Here is a 13,052-nt window from a genome sequence, read left to right on the forward strand (position 1 = left end):
TACTCATAAAAATATATTAACAATTTCAATAATAAAATATAAAAAATACATATAATTAAATAAAATAATGTTTTAAAGTCTATTTTATTTTAGAGTGGAGTTATGCACATTAAATAAAATAAAGTTAGGAAAATTTTAAAAAATAATATAATTACCTAAACATGTATGACAAACACAATATAATTAAATCTTTTTTATGTCATGTTTGATTGTAAAAATTGTTATTACACATTTTTATAAGTTTAAATTGTAAATAATATTAAATATTATAAAAAATTAAACCTTAATTGTTTTATAAATATTTAAGTATTCAAAAGTAAAAGTACTAATAAAAATAAAATTTACTATGATTGTAAAAGATGTGTTATTTTTTTTGGTTTAATACAGGAGACTGGGCCTCTTAGAAGCCGGTTACATCATCTCTAATCAGCTCTTCTACTTCCTTAGGGTGAGTGTGCAAATAGATCGTATCCTCTTGCTGGTTCCTCATTAGCTTGGCAATGAAATCTGCGACGCGGTTAGCCTCCCTCGGTATGTTCTGAATCTTAATCTCCCAATTTCTTTTGATCAGAATGTGTATGTGTTGAAGGATTGTTGGATATCTGTGTTCGGTAGATCCATTGATTGTCAAGTTTACTGCTTCCTTGTTATTCGATTCCAAAATTATTTTCCTATCTCCTTTCATCCACGCCATTTTTAAACCTTCATGAATTCCCCAGAGTTCTGCTTTCAATAAGGAACATTTACCTATTTTCCTGTTAAATCCCCAGAGCCAGTTACCCTTATAGTCTCTAGCTATTGCTCCACACGTTGCATATCCATTATTCGAGTTTCTAGACCCATCAGTGTTTACTTTGAAATAATTAATCTCTGGTTTTTGCCATCGATATTGGGTATTCCTTCTGGTATGATTAATCCCAAGCTTTAGGACTTCCGAATTTTCAACCTCCTGGGTAAGTCTATATGCTTGTTGGATGATAGATTCTCTCTCAATCATTTCAGAATCGAACACTGTATGATTTCTTCTCTTCCAGATGAACCAAATAACAGAACTGAACAAAGTCAGCCAATTTTTCGTTCTTGCATTAGGGGTTTGTGTCGCTTCAAGATTTTCAATAACCCAATCCTCCATACTCTTGCTTAGGAATCTATCCATTTTCCTATACTCGATCAATTCTGCCCAAATAGTTAAGGCTATAGGACAGAATCTTAGGATGTGATTGATGTCTTCGACTTCGTATCCATACATAGGGCAACTCTCATCCATCGTCAAATGTCTTCGTTTTCTTTCCGAGTTGGTTAGGATTTTGTTTCATCTAATCAGCCATAAGAAAGTTTTGACCCTGGGAATGTTTTTATGTTTAGCAATACTGCTCCAAATTTTCCCTTCCATATTGATGTTAATATTTCCTATCCATTTGTATGCAGATTTCACCGAGAATTCTCTTTTTTTCGATAGGCTCCAACCTGGAGAGTCAGTCAGGATCTCATCCACTAGAGGCGGAGTAGCTTTCAGCATATTGAGGACTTGATCCGAGAGAAATTTTGTCATTCTGTTCTAATCCCAATTATCGTTTTGGTTGATCATATCCTTAAGTGTCGACTTATCATTTTCAACTTCCTTTGGCTGTTTACATAAACTAAAAAGGGGATCTTTGATGTCTAACCACTTGTCATGCCAGAATTTCACATGTTTTCCATTGCCGATATTTCAACATATGTTCTGTTTAAAATTAGGCCATAGTGAACATATCTGAATCCATAGTTGTGATCCACCTCTTTTTTGTAGCTTTTCAAGTAAGACATCATTCATTTTGTACTTATTTCTCATCACCTGCACCCACAAAAGATCAGGTCTGTTAATAAGTTTATAAGCAAGTTTAAAAATAAAAGCCTTATTTTGGCTCCTTAAATTTTTTAATCCTTGTCCTCATTCTTTAGCAGGTTTACAGAGTGTGTCCCAGTTCACAATATGTAATCCTCTTTGTTCATTCGAATTTCCCCAGATGAAATTCCTTGTAAGTCTTTCCAGCTCAGTGCAAATTCCTTTGGGGATTAAAATTGATTGCATAGTATATGCAGGAATTAAAGAAAGAACCGATTTGGCAAGCATAATTCTTCCTGCCAGTGAGAGGGCTTTAGCTTTCCATTATGTGAGTCTGTCTTTAACTCTTTGGATAATACTACTGTAAGTGTGCTTATTGATTCGGTTGTGCAATATAGGAACTCTTAGGTATATTCCAAGATTATTCACTTCCATAATATTTAGTTTGTTAGTAATGGATCTTCTGGTTTGAGCATCAACATTGTTGGAGAAGTAAATGCTAGATTTTTACAGGTTAACTTTCTGTCCTGAATTGCAGCAGAATCTGTTTAGAGTAGCCTGAATAACTTCAATTTGAGAATTATCAGCTTCCGCAAAAAGCAATAGATCATCTGCAAAGAAAATGTGAGAAATATTAGGACCATTTTTAAAAAGTTTAATAGGTTTCCAGGTTCTTTTTTCCACAGCTAAGGTAATTTCTTGAGCTAATCTTTTCATGCAGATAACAAAGATATAAGGCGATAAAGGGTCTCCCTGTATTATCCCTCTAGAAGGTTTGAAAGGCTCTGTAAGTTCACCATTCCAATTTATCTGAATAGTTGTAGAACTTATGCAATTCATTATAGTCTTCATCATCCTGTTAGGCAGTCCCAATTTCTCCATTGTATTCTTGATAAAATTCCAGCCCAGTCTGTCGTAAGCTTTTTCAAGATCAATTTTTATGGCAATTCATCATTTCCTTCTTTTCTTCTTCTTCATGGAATGAATAACCTCTTGAGTAAGAAGGATGTTATCAGTAATCACCCTTCCCGGTACGAAACTCATTTGACTATTTGAGATGTCAGTAGGTAGAATAGGTTTAAGGCGATTCGCAATAACTTTCGTAATAATTTTGTAAATAACCTGGCAAAGGCTAATGGGTCTGAACTGAGTAATTCTTTCAGGACTATCAACCTTAGGAATTAAAACCATACTCGTTATGTTTATCTCTTCATTGATCTGACCCCCATTAAGGCATTGATTAACTAGGTGACAAACTTTTCCCCCAGCTGTATCCCAGTTATTTTGGTAGAAAGTAGTATGAAAACCATATAAACCGGGGGATTTGAGAGGTTCCATGCTAAATAAAAGCCTCCTTTTTCAGCTCAGGGAAAAACCTTTGGTCATCCAGATTTTGATTGATTGACAGATCCTTAATAACAGTTTCTCATATAAATCTTTAACATACTTTTTTAGAATTTCCTGTTCATCATACCAAACCTTCGATTCAATTTTAAGAGTTGTAATCCTTTTCCTCATGCCTTTTGCAATTGCATACGAATGAAAGTATTTCGTGTTCTTGTTACCATGAGCAATCCAATTATGTTGAGTTAATCGAATGACGAAATTGGCCAAGAGGGGGGTGAATTGGCAATAAAAATTTTGTGGAAGCTTTTGCAGAAAATTGAAAGCAATTGCACAGCGATTTACAGTGGTTCGACTTTCTCAAACAAAGTCTACGTCCACTACCTTAGCTATCCACACTAAGGATTTTCCAACAAATTCACTAATTTGTTCTTTCTTTTTGAGGCCAAAGAGATAACCTTACAATTCCCTCAAGAGTATACCCCAACTCTTGAGAACACTCTTTTCTCAAAGAGAAGATTACAAATTTGCAAACTTACAAGAAAACCTCACAAGGTAAGATGTTTGCACAATTCTAGAACAAAGAAAAGAACACTCAAAGATGAATACAATTGAGCACAAATAGTGTTCTTGAAAGCAAAATAAATATTGAATGAAAATGGGCTTGAAATGCTCAAACTTGAGGTTTGATGCTTTCTCTTTGATTCTCTCTTGATTCTAGTTGCTTGATGTTTCTTGTTATTGATCAATGGCTTCTAAGCTTGCTTAAATACACCTTGAATCACTTCTGAACGTTGGGGATAATTAGAGAAGATATTATAGCCGTTTTAGTGTGAAAACATTTAATAAAACAGCTTGGACAGTGGGGGGAATCGGTTCCCTATCATAGGGAATCGGTTCCCTAAGTGTAAAATTCAAATATTTCGACCGTTGAACAGGGGGGAATCGGTACCCCCTTGGGGGAATCGGTTCCCTCCGAGCATTCTGGAAATCTCGGAGCCAAACCATTCAGGGGGGAATCGGTTCCTCCTATGGGGGGGAATCGGTTCCCTCTGAGTATTCTGGAATTTTTGGTTTTGAATTGGTTCGAAATACTTTGTAAAATATTTTGAAATTTTTTTATGATTAAAACTTAATTTTACACTTAAGTAAGGATCAAAAAATGATTTTTGAAATATTTGGAGTAATGTTTTGATATTCGAATAGTTATATCGAATATACTTAGAAAATCATTTGGAAAATCTTAAAATCCATTTAACTTAATTTGTTATATCGAAATATTAAAATGTTTCAACAATCTCCCCCTTTTTGATATAACAAAACATTTTAGTAATTTTAAGATTTTTGAAATCAAGTTTTGAAATTAGAAAATTAAAATTAGAAATTACTCCCCCTTACTTTAACACTTATTCTTCTCCCCCTTTTTGTTAAATCAAAAAGACATTGTAAAACAAGGTTTTGTAAATCATTTAGCCAATTGATTTATTAATTATAAGCTTAAGCTGCTAAGATCATAATCAAAAGAGAGGTTAGCCATTAGTTTCATAAATCAATATTCATAAATAATGTGATATGGCAAAATTGGTCATATTGCTAATGATAATGTAAATGATGCAAAAATGAATAAAACACACCAAACATATAAGTTCACACCATTCATATATCCAAAATCCAACAATCCACAAAATCAAACATATCAAAATGTTGAAACAATATTCATTTTGTTCAAAGTTTTAAAGCTAAACATAAAATCAAGCATCCGGATCGGTAGGAGGAAAACGGGCTCGCATGGCGGCCATCTCGTGTGTGAGTTCATTTATACGAGCGTTGGTTGATTCATTGTTTGCACGCATCTCCCGAAGAATCTCTAATTGTTGAGCTCCCATTGTGGATAAATGAGACTCTATAGAGGAAAAACGCGAGTCCATGGTAGCGTATCGGTAATCGAATGTCTCCATAAAGGATTGAAAATATGGAGGCATTTGATGCGTTTGTTGTGCTTGCTCCTCGGGCTGCTCTTCGGGCTGATCAGGTTCTTCTTCAACTTCATCAATATCCCTCATTAATTGTTCAAACTCGGGATCTTCGTCAGCTTCGGGTGGAGCTTGTGAAGAACTAGCTCCCGGAGTAGAAGAACGAACCCATTCACCGGTTTCTTTGTCCTTTACCCATCCCGCTCTCGTTAAGGAAAGAAGATTTATTTGTTTCTTAAGAGGAAAAACGGCATCTAGACTTACTCTAAGCCCGGCTTTGGAAAACAGATTACTCAAAAAGCAACCGTAAACTAGAGATGAACAGTGTTTCTTGTTAGGAACAAGATTTACGGTTTCAACAATTTCAGCAAAAATAATCTGAGGTAGGTTAATTTTAATACGGTTTTCGAAACAATGTAACCACCAAAGATCCAAAGCTCTAAGAGTAGAATAACGACCTCCGGATGGTCGAAACCACCAAGAAATCATTAGATGAAGAAAACGCTCATGTAGGTCTAAGACACTCGCACTATCTCTTCTTTTGTAACGAGAACCTAAAATTTGTTTTTCATTCGAGATACCATCATTATCTAATCCAAATGTATTGGCTATATATGCCGGGTCAATATATAAGAATTGTCCTAGGAGGTAGGAACGAATTCCTATAGTTTCTGTTTCAGCTTGGTTTTTAACACATACAGCATTAGAGTAGAATATACGAACAAGTTGATGGTAAACGATGGGTTCAAGATCAAATAGTTTATCAAATTTCCATTCTTGTAAAATGGGAAGATATTTAAAATCGATAGCTAACATAGCTTGACGAGAAGGAATACGTTCTTCCCGGATTTTGTAAGAATCGAAATATTGATAATACCAATATCGGTGATTTCTAGACCCAGGATGATTGAAACACGAATTTTGGATAGTCAAGTTAGGATCAGTGGGATTGGGATTAGAAATTGGAATAGAAGGAGGATTTTGAGGTGGATTTGGTTGACGACTAGAACGACTAGATGAAGACCTAGGACGTTTAGGATTTGACATGGTGAAGGAAATCGGAATAGATATAATAACCTGCAATTTTAAAACAAGTGTATGCAATTCAATTAATCCCAAAACTCAAATGAGTCCTCAATATTTCAAGATTCTCTAAAACAATCCTAATGGGCAAAGTTTTTGAAAAACTTTTGAAAAATATGGTTTTGAGAAACAATATATGTATAGTTTTTCATAATAACAATATAATTTGATCAAAACACAATAATTTGAAAAATAATATATATATATATATATTTTTTTATTTCGAAAATTTTAAAAAAATTGAAAAATTCTTGTGTTTTTGATGAAATTAGTTGTAACATCTAGTTTCTAATCACTAAATAATCAATGCCCGATCACTATTTCAACCTAGAACTAATTGAAACTAATCCTATGTTCAAAAATAATGAAATAAAGAGTTTAGAAAAATTTACCTTGAAATATGAAGATTGAGGGGATTTAGATGTTGTTTGCACGATTTTAATGATTACAACAGGTTTGGAAGATGATTTATGAAGCAAATTCCGATTAATATCGTTGATTTGAGGCAAAAATGGAGATTTGAGGGGTTTAGAGGGTGAGAACGGCGGAAGAAATAATAAAATGAGGGTTTGGGATTTTGGGGTTTTCTGTTCGATTTTAACAGAACCCCAGGGGGGTATCGATTCCCCTGTGGGGGGAATCGGTTCCCCTTCAAAGGAGGAATCGGTTCCCTCAGGGGGGGAATCGATTCCCTCTGCACCAAAATGCTAAAATCCGATTTTTTTAAGCACAAAATGCTAAATTAATCTTTTCTAGTGGTATTGACAACTCATATATCAAAAATTAATTATGTTCAAACAATTAAATTAATCTTTAATCGATTTTTGAACATAAAATTAATTTTCACTAAGAATCACAAACTCCCCCTAATTAATAGCAAGAATGCAATCAAAAAAAAAATTATTATAGTAAGCATTTTTCAGTATTTATTAAAAGTGCTAAAATTATTTTAAACACTAAGTGAAGATAGGTCAGTTAAACCTAATTCTCTCCTAAGTGTCCAAAATCTTTCCTTGTCTAAGGGTTTTGTAAAGATATCCGCTAATTGGTGCAAAGTATCAACAAATTCTAGAACTACATCTTCCTTAGTGACATGGTCTCTAATGAAGTGATGTCTTATTTCAATGTGCTTAGTTCTAGAGTGTTGGATGGGATTTTTAGTGAGACAAATAGCACTAGTATTGTCACACTTGATAGGAATAGTACCTACTTCAATTCCATAATCAAAAAGTTGTTGTTTCATCCATAAAACTTATGCACAACAACTACCAGCTGAAATGTATTCAGCTTCAGTGGTAGATAATGCAACACAATTTTGTTTCTTTGAAAACCAAGAAATCAGCATATTTCCAAGGAATTGGCAAGTACCGGAGGTGCTTTTCCTATCTAATTTGCATCCTCCATAATCCGCATCAGAAAAAGCATGCAAGCTAAAACTAGAGTCTCTAGGATACCAAAGTCCTAAACTATGAGTGTCCTTAAGGTATCTAAAGATTCTCTTAACAGCTAGTAAATGTTATTCCTTAGGACATGATTGAAATCTAGCACATAAGCAAACACTAAACATAATGTCCGGTCTACTTGCAGTTAGATAAAGCAAAGAGCCAATCATTGACCTATATAATTTAACATCTACACATTTACCTCCTTCATCTAAGTCAAGCTTTGTTGAAGAGCTCATTGGAGTGTTATGAGGTTTCCCATTTTCCAGTCCAAACTTCTTGAGCATATCTTTGACGTACTTAGCTTGATTAATGAAGATGCCATCTTTTCTTTGCTTGATTTGGAGTCCCAAGAAAAATGAGAGCTCCCCCATCATGCTCATCTCAAATTCACTTTGCATTAGCTTAGAAAATTCTTGACAAAGAACATCATTAGTAGAACCAAATATTATATCATCAACATAAATTTGAACTACTAATAAATCTTTACCTTTTCTCTTTAAAAACAATGTAGTGTCAACCTTTCCTTTTAAAAAACCTTTTTCAATTAAAAAATTTGACAATCTTTCATACCAAGCTCTAGGAGCTTGTTTTAAACCATAAAGAGCTTTTGTCAATTTTAAAACATGATCCGGAAAATTTGAATCTTCAAAACCTGGAGGTTGTTCCACGTACACTTCTTCTTTTATAAAACCATTTAAAAATGCACTTTTAACATCCATTTGATATAATTTAAATTCATTGAAACATGCAAATGCTAATAACATTCTAATTGCTTCCATCCTAGCTACGGGAGCGTATGTTTCATCATAGTCTATGCCTTCTTCTTGAGTATAGCCTTGAGCAACAAGTCTAGCTTTGTTCCTCACTATATTACCACTTTCATCAAGTTTATTTCTAAAAACCCATCTAGTACCTACAGTAGATTTATCACTAGGCCTTTCAACTAATGTCCATACTTTACTTCTCTCAAATTGATTTAATTCTTCTTGCATAGCCATAATCCAATGTTCATCTTTTAATGCTTCTTTGATGTTCTTAGGCTCTATGCATGAAATAAATGCAACATAATTACAGATATTTCTAAGAGAAGATCGAGTAGTTACCCCTTTTGATAGATCACCTATAATTTCACCATCCTTGACATAGTTGTACTCTCTTGGAAAAGATACTTCCCTTTCTTCAATGGTTGGATTCTCGAGGGGATCATGAGTTTCCTCATCTTTTGTTTCTTCCTTTGATGATGATTCTCCAACGTAATGTCTAACGTCATTTGCTTGTACAATACCTACATCATCATTAACAGAAGAATCCTTCCTCGGAAGGGGATTATCATCGAAAACAACATGTATAGACTCTTCTACAACTAAAGTTCTTTTATTAAATACACGATAAGCTTTAGAATTTAAGGAATAACCCAGAAAAATTCCTTCATCACTTTTAGCATCAAATTTACCAAGATTTTCTTTACCGTTGTTTAAAACAAAACATTTACATCCAAAAGGATGAAAATAGCTAATGTTAGGCTTTTTATTTTTGAGAATTTCATATGGAGTTTTCTTTAAAATTGGCCTAATCATTACTCGATTTACAACATAACAAGCGGTATTTGTGGCTTCCGCCCAAAAATATTTTGGCAAATTATTTTCACAAAGCATGGTTCTAGCCATTTCTTCTAAAGTTCGATTTTTCCTCTCAACAACTCCATTTGTTGAGGGGTTCTAGGTGCTGAAAAATTGTGGCTAATACCGTTAGAATTACAAAACTCAATAAATCCAAGATTTTCAAATTCAGTTCCATGATCACTTCTAACACTAGTGATAGAGTAACCTTTTTCATTTTGGATTATTTTTGAAAATGTGATGAAATTTTCTAATGCTTCATCTTTAGTACTTAAGAATAGAACCCAAGTGTATCTAGAATAGTCATCTACCAAGACAAATGCATATTGTTTTCCTCCCAAGCTAGTAGTTCTAGTTGGCCCAAAAAGATCTAAATGGATCAATTGTAATACTCTACTAGTTGATACATCATTAATAGATTTAAAAGAAACTCGTTTTTGTTTTCCTTTAGCACAAGCATCACAGATTTTATCATTATCAAATTTAAGCTTAGGCAACCCTCGAACTAAATCACCTTGAATTAGCCGTTGCAAAACACTCATACTAGCATGACCTAGTCTCCTATGCCATAACCAACTATCATGCTCATCCTTAGCAACTAGGCATAAATTAGTCATATCAATAGAATCTAAATGCACCATGTAAATGTTTCCTATTCTATGACCAACAAGCATAATCCGATTAGATGCAATGTCAATGACTTTACAACCATTAATTTCAAATAAGACATTGAATCCTTTATCGCATAATTGACTAATACTCAATAGATTATGCTTTAATCCATTCACATATAAAACATTTTTAATTTGTATGGAAGAGGTATTACCTATTGTACCAATACCTTCAATGTGACCTTTTGAATTGTCTCCAAAAGTCACTTCTCCTCCATTTTTGGCGTTAAGCTCAATGAACCGGTTTTTGTCTCCGGTCATATGTCTTGAGCATCCACTATCAAGGTACCATGAGTTTGAATTTGTTTCCCGTGCCTTGTAGCAATGCTCCTTTCCCTACAAACATAGATTAATTTTTGATTTTTGGTACCCAAATTCTTTTGGGTCCATATTCATTAGTTTCCAAAATCCTAGTTCCCTTAGGTATACATTTTTGTAGGATATCTTTATCTTTAGTAGTAATGAGTCCTTTAGGAACCCATATACTTCTAAATATTTTACCATTTAAGGTTCGTTGAGGATTTCTATGATTGTAGTTTCTAAAATCTTTTCTAACAAAGTTGGATTTTGAATTTTCTCCTTTTTCAAAACGTTTTGTTCCAACTTTTTCAAAAGAGATTTTAAGATCATCAATTTTCTTTTGATGATCATCATTGACCTTTGAAAGTAAATTTTGCAAATCTAAATTTTTCTTTTCAAACTCTTCTAGTTTGATTTGCAAATCTTTAATTTTACTTTCAAGATCATTGTTGGTTTTGGATATGAGTTTATTTTCATTTTTCAATTTTGAAACATCATTTTATATTTTAAAAATAATTTCTCATAATCCGAAGCCAACCCATTATATTCCTCTAATAGCTCATCATAAGATAAATCATCAAAATCAGATGAGTTAGAGGTTACCTTAGAATCTTCCCCGAATGCCATCAAGCACAAGTTTGCTACTTCTTGTTCCTCTTCATCGGAACCTTCTTCATCGCTCCATGTAGCCACATGAGCCTTGTGCTTATTCTTTGATTGACCCTTTTTCTTCAATTGTGGGCAATCATATTTGACATGCCCCGGCTTTTTGCATTCATAGCAAATGATTGGGTCCTTCTCTTTTGGTTCATTTTTGAGGCCTTCGTTTCGTTTGAATTTTCTTCCTTGGTAAGGTCTCATCATTTTTCTGAACCGTTTGGCAAACAATGCCATTTCCTCGTCATCATCATCATTAGAATCACTCTCATCTTTTGTGGATTTGAGAGCAACTCCAATGTTTTTCTTCTTCTCCTTCTCCTTTGGTGTCTCTTCAACTTTATCAAGGTCCACCTCATCTTCAAGCATCATCTCATGAGTGAGGAGTGAACCGATAAGTTCTTCAAGAGTTAAGGACGATAGGTCCTTAGACTCGATGATTGCCGTCTTCTTTGATTGCCATGATTTTGGGAGGGAGTAGACTAACTTCCTCACAAGCTTTTCATTTGAGATGATCTCTCCATATGATTTGAGACCATTGACAATCGTTGAAAATCTATCCGTCATAGCTTTGATGTCTTCATTTGGTTTCATCCTGAAATTTTCATAGCTATGCGTTAGAATACTAATTTTTGATTTCTTTACCTCATCTGTACCTTCATGTGTGACTTGAAGTTTGTCCCATATTTCTTTGGCGGTTGTACACGATGAAACTCTTCCGTATTCATCTGGTCCAAGAGCACAAAAAATAATATGGATGGCTTTGGAGTTGAGCTGGAACATTCTTGTCTCTCCTTCACTCCACAACCTTGGATGAGTGAGAGGTTTGATGTATCCTTCTTCTACAGCATTCCATGCTCCCATGTCACTTGCTTGAATGAAGTACATCATTCTATTCTTCCAATATGCATAGTTAGCTCCATTGAAGAAAGGAGGCTTGTTGACGGGCATCGAATCAAGACCGGAGTCGAAGTTTGAAGTGGAGGCCATTGATGACTTTGTAATCGATGTAACTCTTCCCGGATCGACTCAAGAGGCGATTAAACCTTCAAATGAGTTAGGCTCTGATGCCAATTGTTGAGTTAATCGAATGACGAAATTGGCCAAGAGGGGGGTGAATTGGCAATAAAAATTTTGTGGAAGCTTTTGCAGAAAATTGAAAGCAATTGCACAACGATTTACAGTGGTTCGACTTTCTCAAACAAAGTCTACGTCCACTACCTTAGCTATCCACACTAAGGATTTTCCAACAAATTCACTAATTTGTTCTTTCTTTTGAGGCCAAAGAGATAACCTTACAATTCCCTCAAGAGTATACCCCAACTCTTGAGAACACTCTTTTCTCAAAGAGAAGATTACAAATTTGCAAACTTACAAGAAAACCTCACAAGGTAAGATGTTTGCACAATTCTAGAACAAAGAAAAGAACACTCAAAGATGAATACAATTGAGCACAAATAGTGTTCTTGAAAGCAAAATAAATATTGAATGAAAATGGGCTTGAAATGCTCAAACTTGAGGTTTGATGCTTTCTCTTTGATTCTCTCTTGATTCTAGTTGCTTGATGTTTCTTGTTATTGATCAATGGCTTCTAAGCTTGCTTAAATACACCTTGAATCACTTCTGAACGTTGGGGATAATTAGAGAAGATATTATAGCCGTTTTAGTGTGAAAACATTTAATAAAACAGCTTGGACAGTGGGGGGAATCGGTTCCCTATCATAGGGAATCGGTTCCCTAAGTGTAAAATTCAAATATTTCGACCGTTGAACAGGGGGGAATCGGTACCCCCTTGGGGGGAATCGGTTCCCTCCGAGCATTCTGGAAATCTCGGAGCCAAACCATTCAGGGGGGAATCGGTTCCTCCTATGGGGGGGAATCGGTTCCCTCTGAGTATTCTGGAATTTTTGGTTTTGAATTGGTTCGAAATACTTTGTAAAATATTTTGAAATTGTTTTATGATTAAAACTTAATTTTACACTTAAGTAAGGATCAAAAAATGATTTTTGAAATATTTGGAGTAATGTTTTGATATTCGAATAGTTATATCGAATATACTTAGAAAATCATTTGGAAAATCTTAAAATCCATTTAACTTAATTTGTTATATCGAAATATTAAAATGTTTCAACAAA

This window comes from Hibiscus syriacus, unplaced genomic scaffold, assembly GCF_006381635.1.
Source record: "Hibiscus syriacus cultivar Baekdansim isolate YM2019G1 unplaced genomic scaffold, ASM638163v2 tig00112776_pilon, whole genome shotgun sequence".
In the NCBI taxonomy this organism is placed as follows: Eukaryota; Viridiplantae; Streptophyta; class Magnoliopsida; order Malvales; family Malvaceae; genus Hibiscus; species Hibiscus syriacus.